This window comes from Arachis ipaensis, chromosome B07, assembly GCF_000816755.2.
Source record: "Arachis ipaensis cultivar K30076 chromosome B07, Araip1.1, whole genome shotgun sequence".
Taxonomy (NCBI): domain Eukaryota; kingdom Viridiplantae; phylum Streptophyta; class Magnoliopsida; order Fabales; family Fabaceae; genus Arachis; species Arachis ipaensis.
The window spans coordinates 24,646,972-24,657,406 of NC_029791.2; the positions used below are offsets into that span (position 1 = coordinate 24,646,972).

Genomic DNA, 10,435 nt, shown 5'->3' on the forward strand with positions numbered 1-10,435 from the left:
GTAGAGAGAGAGAGAGAGAGAGAGAGAGAGAGAATTTGAGAGAGAGGGGCTTTTCGAAATGAAGGGGGAGAAAGTTTGTGCTCTCAATTTTAGAGCTGATTACCGTGAATAAATTTGACGGTAGCCTACTGCGTGTCACTAAAACGCAATGTTTAACTAAAATGTATTACCGTTGGAACAATCCAATAGTAAATCCAACAAAAGTTCGCGCATATTCCATATTTTTTTCCCTCCAAATACCCACGAATTTATTGTCGGATAAGTGAATCCATCGGTAACAATTTGACGTAACAAATTTCACAACAAAATCCTCCATAAATCTGTCGGTAAAATCGACGGTAACTCGAGATTCTAAATTCGACGATAAATTCGACGGTACTTAGCGTTTTTCTTGTAATAAAACTTATTCACACTTGGTGAGGAGTATGAAGATTTAGATGCTTGGTAAAATTTGGTATTTAGATATTACATAGTTTATTTTTCTTTTGAATATATAGTATACTAGCAGCTCAGCCACTTTTTCTATTGGATTTAAAATTGATTAATTTAATAATTTTTGAAATTTTAAATTTTAATAATATAAAAATAATAATATAGAGTAGTTAATGATAATATGAAAATGATAAAATTAAAATAAACATATATCACTTATCTATAAACAATGATAATATGAAAATATTTTAATTAAAATAAACATATATCACCTATCTACAAATAATAAAATCCATTAAATAGTTATCACAATAATGTTTTATCTTCTTCTATCTAACTTAAAGTCAAGAAAATAAATATAAAAATACGATTGTTTACAAAAGATGAGCTATATTCAAAAGTCATATATATTTATTTTTGTTTAGAGACCCCTTTTTAAGTGGTAAGCTAAAGTACGGATTTGTATTTAAAAAATCTTTCATGTGCCTACAAAAAGTACAAAGAAGAAAAATAATTATGTCTTTTTTTTTTTTTGGGAATTATAGATCAAACTATAAGTAAAAATGTTAAGATAAACCTAAAATAATTTCTGAATTTGTACCGAGTAAAAATCTTTCGTAATTCTTTATACATCTTCTTACTAATAAATTCTTGAGCCTTGAAAAACTACAAAATTTAGAAATCAATAAATATATCATATGCTAATACAAATTTCATTATATTTGAATAACAATTTAACAAAAAAATAAAATTTGTAAAATTAAAATTTCTTATTTGGCATTGGATTTCCTATACATGTACAACAAAAGAAGCCATTAAACCCTCTGTAGAGCATTCAAATATATTTTTATCCAATATTATCTCTATTTTGTGCAGTTTTCTTAATCTAGTGATAGGTACCTGTAATATTTTTTACTAACATGAGTAATTCGCTTTTGTGAGTTTGTTGTTGGAAAAAGAAAAAAGTTTAATTTATTATCACGAGTATAAAATTATTTTTTGCATCTTTATTCAACATGAGAAACATAATTTCCGTTGCAATCTTAGAGCAACTTTTTAACATTTTAGGCATAAACTTTTTCCCTTTATATAATAGAAGAAGAAGAAGAAGAAGATAGAAGGGGATAGATAATAGGCATATCTGTAACATTCTGATTACAATGATTGAATTACCTTGTATGTTTTTGGAGCAGTATTTCCTTTTTAATCATCTTCCAGAATTGAGTCTTGTCTATTTTAACCGTACCTCCTCAACCAATAGAATAAATTTGAAGGGGATGAACCTATTAGATAATATATGATTATGATTACTAACATAGAAATAGAAGTATGTATATTTGATGTAATTTTTACAGTAATTAATTTAAAAAATTACTTTATTGTCTATTGGTTCAATTGATGCAATTGATTACTCATCTTTCCATGCACTCCAGAGACTTTGGAATCTTTCTTCTTGTAATTGATATTTGTTCATAAATTTCTAGTATATCTCAGTTAATGATAATTAGTACATACCTGTTGTGTAAAACAGATGTTCAAGTTCGTTGTTCTTATCTCCTGGCATATATTGATGAGCTCCTTTAAAATTAATGTCTATTAAAAAAATATAAGTCATTAGTCGTCAATAAATTGAAGTTTGTACACAAAAATATCTATATCAATGAAAAAGATTTAAAGATTAAAATTATATGAAGACTAAATTGTACCAAGAAGTAACTACACACACATTTACTAAGAACATAAATTACCTGTGGTGAAGGTAACAATATTTCTTTGAAAATCACATTTTTGGTAAATTCTCCACTTGTTCCATCTATTTTTCCTTCTTTGACTAAAATTTTTGTAGTTGACTAAGAAACACTTCGAGATAGAGCAACATATAATTGGCCATGGGTAAACACATGTTTAGGAAGATAGATCTTTACTTTAGGAATGGTTTGTCCTTGTGATTTGTTTATTGTTATTGCAAAACTCAAACTTATAGGAAATTGCTTCTTGATACGTATAAAGGGCAGTCCTGAATTCTCTATTGTTTTGTATTTTATCCAAGGCAAGAAAGCTCTTTTTTCATAGTAGTGACCGGTTAAATTTTCTACATCCAACATGTTTGGAAAAGTTCAACGACATAATAACCTTGTACCATTGCATAAGCTGGCCTTAGGGTCTATGTTTCTCAATAACATCAAAGGTGCACCTTTTTTTACCTTCAACACATGAGGTGACAACCCGCCTGTAGAAATTGAATTAAAGATATTCTTGTTGATATAAATTATTAGTATCTCCTTCTTCCTCATCAAATGATACTAAATTTTGCTCTTCTCCTGGAAACTGATTGATAATTATATCATTAAGCTGTTGCACATCATGATTTTTTGGTTGCCCTTTCTACCATGTAAGAAGCATCCCATCCATGAGATTGTAAGTTTGAAAATATTTCTTCTATTAACTTGTGTAATGATGTTTTACCTTCCCACGGAATTATCATATTTGCTTGTATCCGTACAAAGTCTTCATGTATGGTAGGCTCAATTCCATCACCAATGCGCATAAGATACTCAGCAAAAACATAATCATTAGAAGATCGCATATTTTGTCGCAAATAGAGAATTTGAGTGGAAGCCCATAAATGAGACTTAACTATAGAAGCCGAAATCATTTGTGACTTACTACCTTTCAGCACCACAGGCAGTACTTAGCAGAAATCTCCTCCCACCACCATCACTTTTCCTCTAAATGGCATATCATTTGCTAATATGTCTCTCAAAGTGCAATCTAATGATTGCACCAATTCTTTATTTGCCATTGGTGCTTCATCCCAAATTATTGTCGTTGTTTGTTTAATCAGCTTTGAAAGATCTGATTGTTTGCTTATGTTGCAAATGGATGATGGTTCCGCATTAATTGGTATCTTAAACCTAGAATGAGCTGTTCGACCCCCAGGCAATAATGTTGCAGCTATTCCTGATGATACAGTTACCAAGACAATATGACCTTTATTTCTCAATTCTGCAATTATAGCTCAGTAAAGAAATGTTTTGCCTGCTCCTCCCGGCCCATCAACAAAGAACACTCCACTTTCTCTTCGATCAATTGTATTTATAATGCACTTGAAAGCTTTAAATTGGTCATTGTTCAATCTTTCTATGGAACACAGGTCTTCCTGGGGTATTTCGACGGACATTTCTTCTTGGATAACTCTGGGTATCGAGTTGTCATTGTCATTTTCAGGAGTTAGAGCTGGCAAATAGTATTGTGTAATCTGTTTTCCGTGCTGAAAGAGGATATTATTTATATCCCTGGGTAGCCAATTTGTTAACACTAAGGCTGTTGTAGAGCTGGTTGACGGATAATAATCCATCATATATGAAAAAAACTTCATCCCATAAGCTTCTTATATCTGTAGACTCACAAAATATTAAGATAGTTGCAAACAACCTTCATGAAGCACATGGCAATCGTAAAACAGAAGCCTCAACCAAACACGTACGAATGCTACTATCACTCTCTAACAACCCTCGGTGTTGAGCAGATTGCTTGAAGGATGAATATTGGATCCCATTCACTGTTAGCAAGTCATCCCAACTGGTTGGTCCTCTGGCATTAGATAACAGAATACACAAATAGAAATTTTCTCCTTTCGAAAGTGATACGGTATAAATTTGACCGATGGATCTCCTCTGTGTCTTGTGTCGACTCCATTCCTTTTTCTTATTGTGCCAAGTATAATACTCTAGAATTTTTCTGTACAGAAGATGCCTATATTGTTGGTCCTCCTCACGATTTAGGGCAAAGAATTCAGTAAGCATTGTTCTAGAGAAATAATCATCATTAAGTATTTCAGGAATGGTTTGGTGATCATAGAAGCTCACTTAATGTTGATTTGGCAAATGAATTTGTAACCTTTTCATAGATGGATACATTCGGTAAAGGTTAAATTTAAATATTCTCCAATATGCCTCTGGAATGGGGGTCCATCTTGCATCAACAAACTGTTGGACCTCATCAACATGAGAACCTTTGTGAACTTTCATTACAACCCGGTCTAGACCCTTGTATCAATACTTGTAGAGATATTTTATACTCTTGATGCTACTACATATCTCAACATTAATATGGCAATGATACTTTAGTAGTAGCCAAGGGTTTTATGGAATTACCCATCTATTGTCAACGGTGACATTTTAGTTAATTGGTATCTGGAGTGTCGAATCATCGCTTGTATTGCGGATATGAGGCGTCACCTCTTCGTGTCTCTACTGCGAACTCTTTTGGGTAGTTGCGTTTACATTGACCATTTTTCCATGCAGGGTGAAGATTGATCAAGTGTTCTGCAAGGACCATGGATCATATGTTTTAGCACTGTATCATGTAGGTATGGTTCTACTTCTTTAGATGGTATCTCTGCACGTACGAAACTATCATAATGCTCTGAGTCAATTAACTTGTCATTATTCTCTAAGATTAGCAACATATGTACATGTGGCAATCCTCTTTTTTGAAACTATGTGACATAAATATAACTCTTCACCTTTCCTAAGATATCCTTAGTAATTACATCCTCTTTCAGCTGTTCAAATTTGGCTCGAAAAATTCTAATTGTTAGATCTGGACGATCCTGTAGAGTTTGAACTGGGTTGAGTTCTGAAGTTATTTCAGTCCAAGATGGATTGCATGTCATTGTGAGGAATATATCTGGCTTGCCCTCTTTAAGAACAATATCTATTCCATCTTCATATCGTTGAGTCATGTCTCGACAACTACCAATGAACGACGATAGTAATATTTTTCTTTTTCTTCCAACATTTTCTAAAGACAAATATAGAGAGAAATATTGTTAGTTTCAATAATTATTTTAGATAATTCTTAATGATTTATGAAGTAGCTATTAGATCCAACAATATTTACCTGCATTGGTTTCTCCTGTGTGCAAGGCATCTAATTCAGCCCATAATTTCTTTTGTTTAGTTCGAACCCATCTTGACTTTTCGGTTTCAATTTTCACATAGTTATCTACAACATTTTGTTGTAGAAGTCGCCCTGCTTGCAATACGATGGAATGATCATCGGGGCGGATCTACAAATTTTTAAGATTTTGGAAAAAAGGTTAGATACATTGAACAACTTTTTGGCAGAATTTTCAGGAGTCCATGATACTTTGCCCCCACTTTGATTTCGAGTATTGATATCCCATCCATGAGTTCCAAATAGAAAAAGAAAAGGATATTGTGGTGGATCGTAATAGCCAACGAATTCTTGAATCCTTTGTAGGCTACCAGCATGAGTTTGCACCTTAATATCTCGTCCACAAATCATTATTTCAATGTCATCACCAACGATTATAGCTAATTAGCAGGTCGCTCTCTAATGACCAAACTACACTCATGTTTATCTGACCGTTGTGAAAGCTGGCGAAACACATGGAAAAAAGAATTATACCGGTGTAGCAATTGTTGTAACTTGAGAACCAATGTTTCATGTAGTTGTGTGTTCTCCAGCATCCTATTCTGCAACTCGTGCTCAGTATCATATATGTACAGTTGCAAAAAATGTGGTTGCGTGCCCTAATTCGGATAAAATCCTCCTATAATGTGATATATTGAGCCTTGAGCACAAAATGTATATATACCACGATCTGTTATAGCCAGTTATTTGTCTATGCGCACCCACACAAAGTGAAGGAAAATACATGATTGTATCCACGAATATGTTTTCTAAAATGGTTTCCTTCTGCAAAGGGGTCTAGGAAGATTTCAAGCAATTCCTGAGGAGCATTTACTTAGGGAAGAGAGACTTTCCCCTCATTACACCACATCTCGAATGTTTCATGGTGAAATAGACGTGTGCTACAGTAATGACATGTCCTTGAGATTGGTAGCAGAGTTCGAAATATTGTTGCATCCTCTTGAAAATTTTGAGCACAATTGTGGGATGCTCGAACATTTTTTCTAATTTCTGTACTCGTATTAAATTTATATATATTTGGTTACATTCATAATCGAAAACAAAAAATAATAAATTTTGTAACATCTTAAAAAATAGTACTTTGTTGATTATAAAAATAAAGAATGACTTCCATTACAGTGATCATAAAAAAGAGATAAGTAACTATCAAATATTTAAATGATGTGTGAAAATATTTTTTTTTTAATTTTGTTACACTGTATAATATTGTGATGTTGTTTGACTTTATTTTTTTCAAATTTTGTTCTAAAAAAATCTTTTTATTTAAAATCTTTAATTCAAAACTGTTATAACCAAGTTAAAACCACATACGATATATAACAACATTATATTATTTTAAATGTTTATTATTTTATTGTTCCATTATATGTTTACATTGTATCTATTATGGACTATTTTTTTTAGATGAAATAGTCAATATAATATATTTTGTGTCTCAAATACATAAAATTTTTTAAGAATGCTATCTTTCTATATCATATATTTTTTTTGTATAAAATTCTCAGTTGCATATATTATTTTATAGCATTTTTTAATTAATTATCTTATATAGGTTATGATAGTTTTTGCTTTTGCCTGAATTTTTTAGTTTGTATATTTTGCTTCATGTATTTAAATGTTTAGATATTACTGATCGAAGTAATGCAATGCATGATGATAATATTGGTTCGTTTTTTACTTGTTCTATTACTTCTAATAATTTTAATTTTGTATGCTTTCGCCTAAATTTATTATTTTAATTTTTACTATTCATTTTATTACCTAAAATATATTTTACTTAATTATTTTATTTTGTCATATTAGTGTGAATTATACCAAAATGATTCAACAAAATATAAATTAGTAAATAAATATTTTAAGTATCATTTTTTTTATAAAAAAAATTTGTATATAGATTTTAATTTTTTTTATTAGGCACTGCCATTCTTTTTTATATTGGTTCTTGTAATGATTTTAAATAAATAAATTTTTTAAGATCAATTATGCTCACACTTAATATCTATTATTAACGCATTAATATGCTAACATATAAGGATAAAATAATAATTTTTTTAAGAATTCATTTATCTATTAAAAATGTGTCACGATACTAAACTTAAAGAAAAAAAAGTGGAATACTGACTTGTAAACCTCATAAAATTAGCGAATAATTAATCAATAAATTAAGTTGTAATAAAATAAATTAGAAACATCAATTTTCTATCAAAATAAGATAGAGCTAATTAAAACAAGAATTTTGACACCAATTTCAAAGAATTTGGCCCAAAATTGAGGCGAATGGACCGAACCGATCGAACCAGGCCCAATTGGGGCCAAGCCCATAAACACAATCCACAAACATGCTGAGCATTCAGCCTCCTTCCCCATTATTCATTCCAATTCACAGTGAGAGAGGGTGCTAGAACACAAATCTTTTGTTCATTATTCACTCCAACATTCAATCTTCCGTAACTTTCAATCCGGAGTTTCGATTGACGAGCCGTCAGCGACCACGCGTTCGTCTTGGAGTTTTCTACAAAACTCATATAACCAAGTTATTGGTAAGTCTCACCTTCGTTCCTATCTATTCATTCTTTAATTTTGACATTCTTGGACTTGGGTGTTGAGATTTTGTGTAATCTCGGTATTTAGGATCAAATTAACTTGGTAAACTTATCGAGTCTTGTCCCAATTTTCCGTTGGTAAGGTGAGAATCTTATAACTCTTGTTAATTCTCTAATTTTGTGTATTAGGTATTGAATTGGGTGTATATGTGTTGTATATATGCATTATGTGTGTATATGTATATGTTAGAGTTTGAATTGTAAGCTTTGGAGCTTGGTGGAGGTTGAGTGCTTTTGTTAGGTGACTTTGGATCTTTTTAGGTGCCTTGGTGGTGTCTCAGAAATACGTGAAAATCGACCAAGGTATGGTTTAGGTTTCACGTATGTAATATATAATGTTCTGTGAAAACTTAGGCTAGTTGACTTTAAGATAGGAATGAATGTATGAGTATATAAATTGATTAATGCTTAATGATAAGTGTTGAGTTTTGGCTTAATTGTTGGCATTGGAGTTTAAATGTTAGACTGTTGAATGATGAATCATTGATGCTTGCAAAGTGAGAAAAAGAATGAACATGAGCTTGTGTAACACCCTAACTTTTAGCACGTCATGATCGCACTAAAAGTCCGAGCGCTACTTACCTCTATTCCTTTAATTATATATTATGTTTATCTAATATTGAGCCTTTATGCATAAATCTATCGATAGTTTTACTAAAACTTATAATTTCTCCAACAAGAACAAACAACACATATTCACATACTTAATATTTAATAATACATTGTAGTATTACATATAAAAGCAATTACAGAACCTACCCCTCTGAATAAAACTCTAACTAGCAAGGCGAGGAGAAAATAAAGTCTAACAACTCAACTCATAAACATATTATATTCTTTCTGTTATTATATGTATGTATTTTATTTTAGAGGTCGTAGTGCCTCGCCACCTCAGTTTTACATTCTAGGTGTAAAGCTTTGTGTGGTAGGGTGTTACATGACCAGTTATATTATCTTCACATCTGCTGCTTTGATCAGATCTATTTTCATGAATTTTGGGTGGTATTTAAAAAGAACACATTAAAAGTTCATTTTGAGTTAATAAGAAAAAAAATTAGTGATCAAAGTGTATTAAGAGTACATACCATGCTAGTAGAATAATATAATAATAATTTAAATAGTAAGAATTCTTTAACATTTTTGTATTAAAAGGTTTCTTATCATAATTTAGCTTATTGAAAGAATGTGCAATATTTCGTATTTGAATAGTTATAAACTAGCAGATTGCACGGGTTAAAAATTTTTGTTTCCTGTTTTGATCTTTTTACGTTATTAAAAGTAGTTTAGTGTATTGAATTTTTAATTAAATGTAATAGATTTATTTACTCTATCACAACTCAAAATACACGAGTATCCTTTTTTTATTTCTCATAGTTTGCATAAGTATCCATGTTTTTCAAAACATTCATTTTGATGAGCACTTCTTAAAATGGCTATACAGATTTTGCGTCACAGTATATTGTATCTTGTTCAACTTCATAAATTATGCGAATACAACTTAAAAATATAAACAATACAATTCAAAAGGTAAACATGAATAAGAACCATAACCAATATAATTTATGTATATTAAAAAAAATTCTTTGATTTATCGTGTTAAAATAATTTATATCTTGGATAAAAAATTTATTTTACAAAAATATAAGTTGTTATTTTTGAATGCTAATAGAGGTCTATCAGAAAAAGTATTAGTAAGAGAGGGTCAAATGTATAAAAAGACGAAGAATTTAAGGATTTGAAAAAAAAAATACTACTTTGACGTTTTATTCTGTTTAAATGCTGATCGAAGAAAGAGAAAAAAAAAAGAATAAATATTTGGAATATCTCATTAAACTTATTATTTTCCAAGATCAAAGAAAGAAGAAGAATGATAAGTGTAAAGCTCTTTTTGCCCAACTTCAACTTGTTCCTACAATTCTCTCAACCATTACCTTTTAAGTTTTAATCAAAATCCTAACTTAGATGAGAAAAAGCGCACTATAAAAGACGTTTTTTGGTTTCTTTTTTTTCTTCTATTCTTCATTGGAATATGTGCAATACACAGAGAAAAAACATCCATTGCTAAAATTTTACCATAATGAGCTTCTTCTTTATACCCAATTTTATGCTCTATTTACCCACAATTCCAATTTATACCCTTCCTTGATATAACAAATAACATTTTACTGTAATTATCACACTCTAATATCCAACTATCAATACATATCATGATAAAGAACTAATAAATATTTATTATTTATTAACGAAGTCTTGAGAGATAACTTAGTGGATCCACAGGCATTCATCTTGGCCAATTTCACCCAAAACAGCAAACTCAAGTACTATAAAAAACAATAAAAGTTAAAAGGTTATGGCTCACTCAGTCCCGTATTAACTTAAAGATTATTTGGAATTAAAATGATAAAAAAAAAGAAATTTCACTCTTAAAATTTTTACTC

General features: G+C 30.5%; 1 pseudogene; it reads right to left on the minus strand.

The window, feature by feature from the left end:
* LOC107607003 lies at positions 2,283 to 3,790 on the minus strand (annotated as a pseudogene).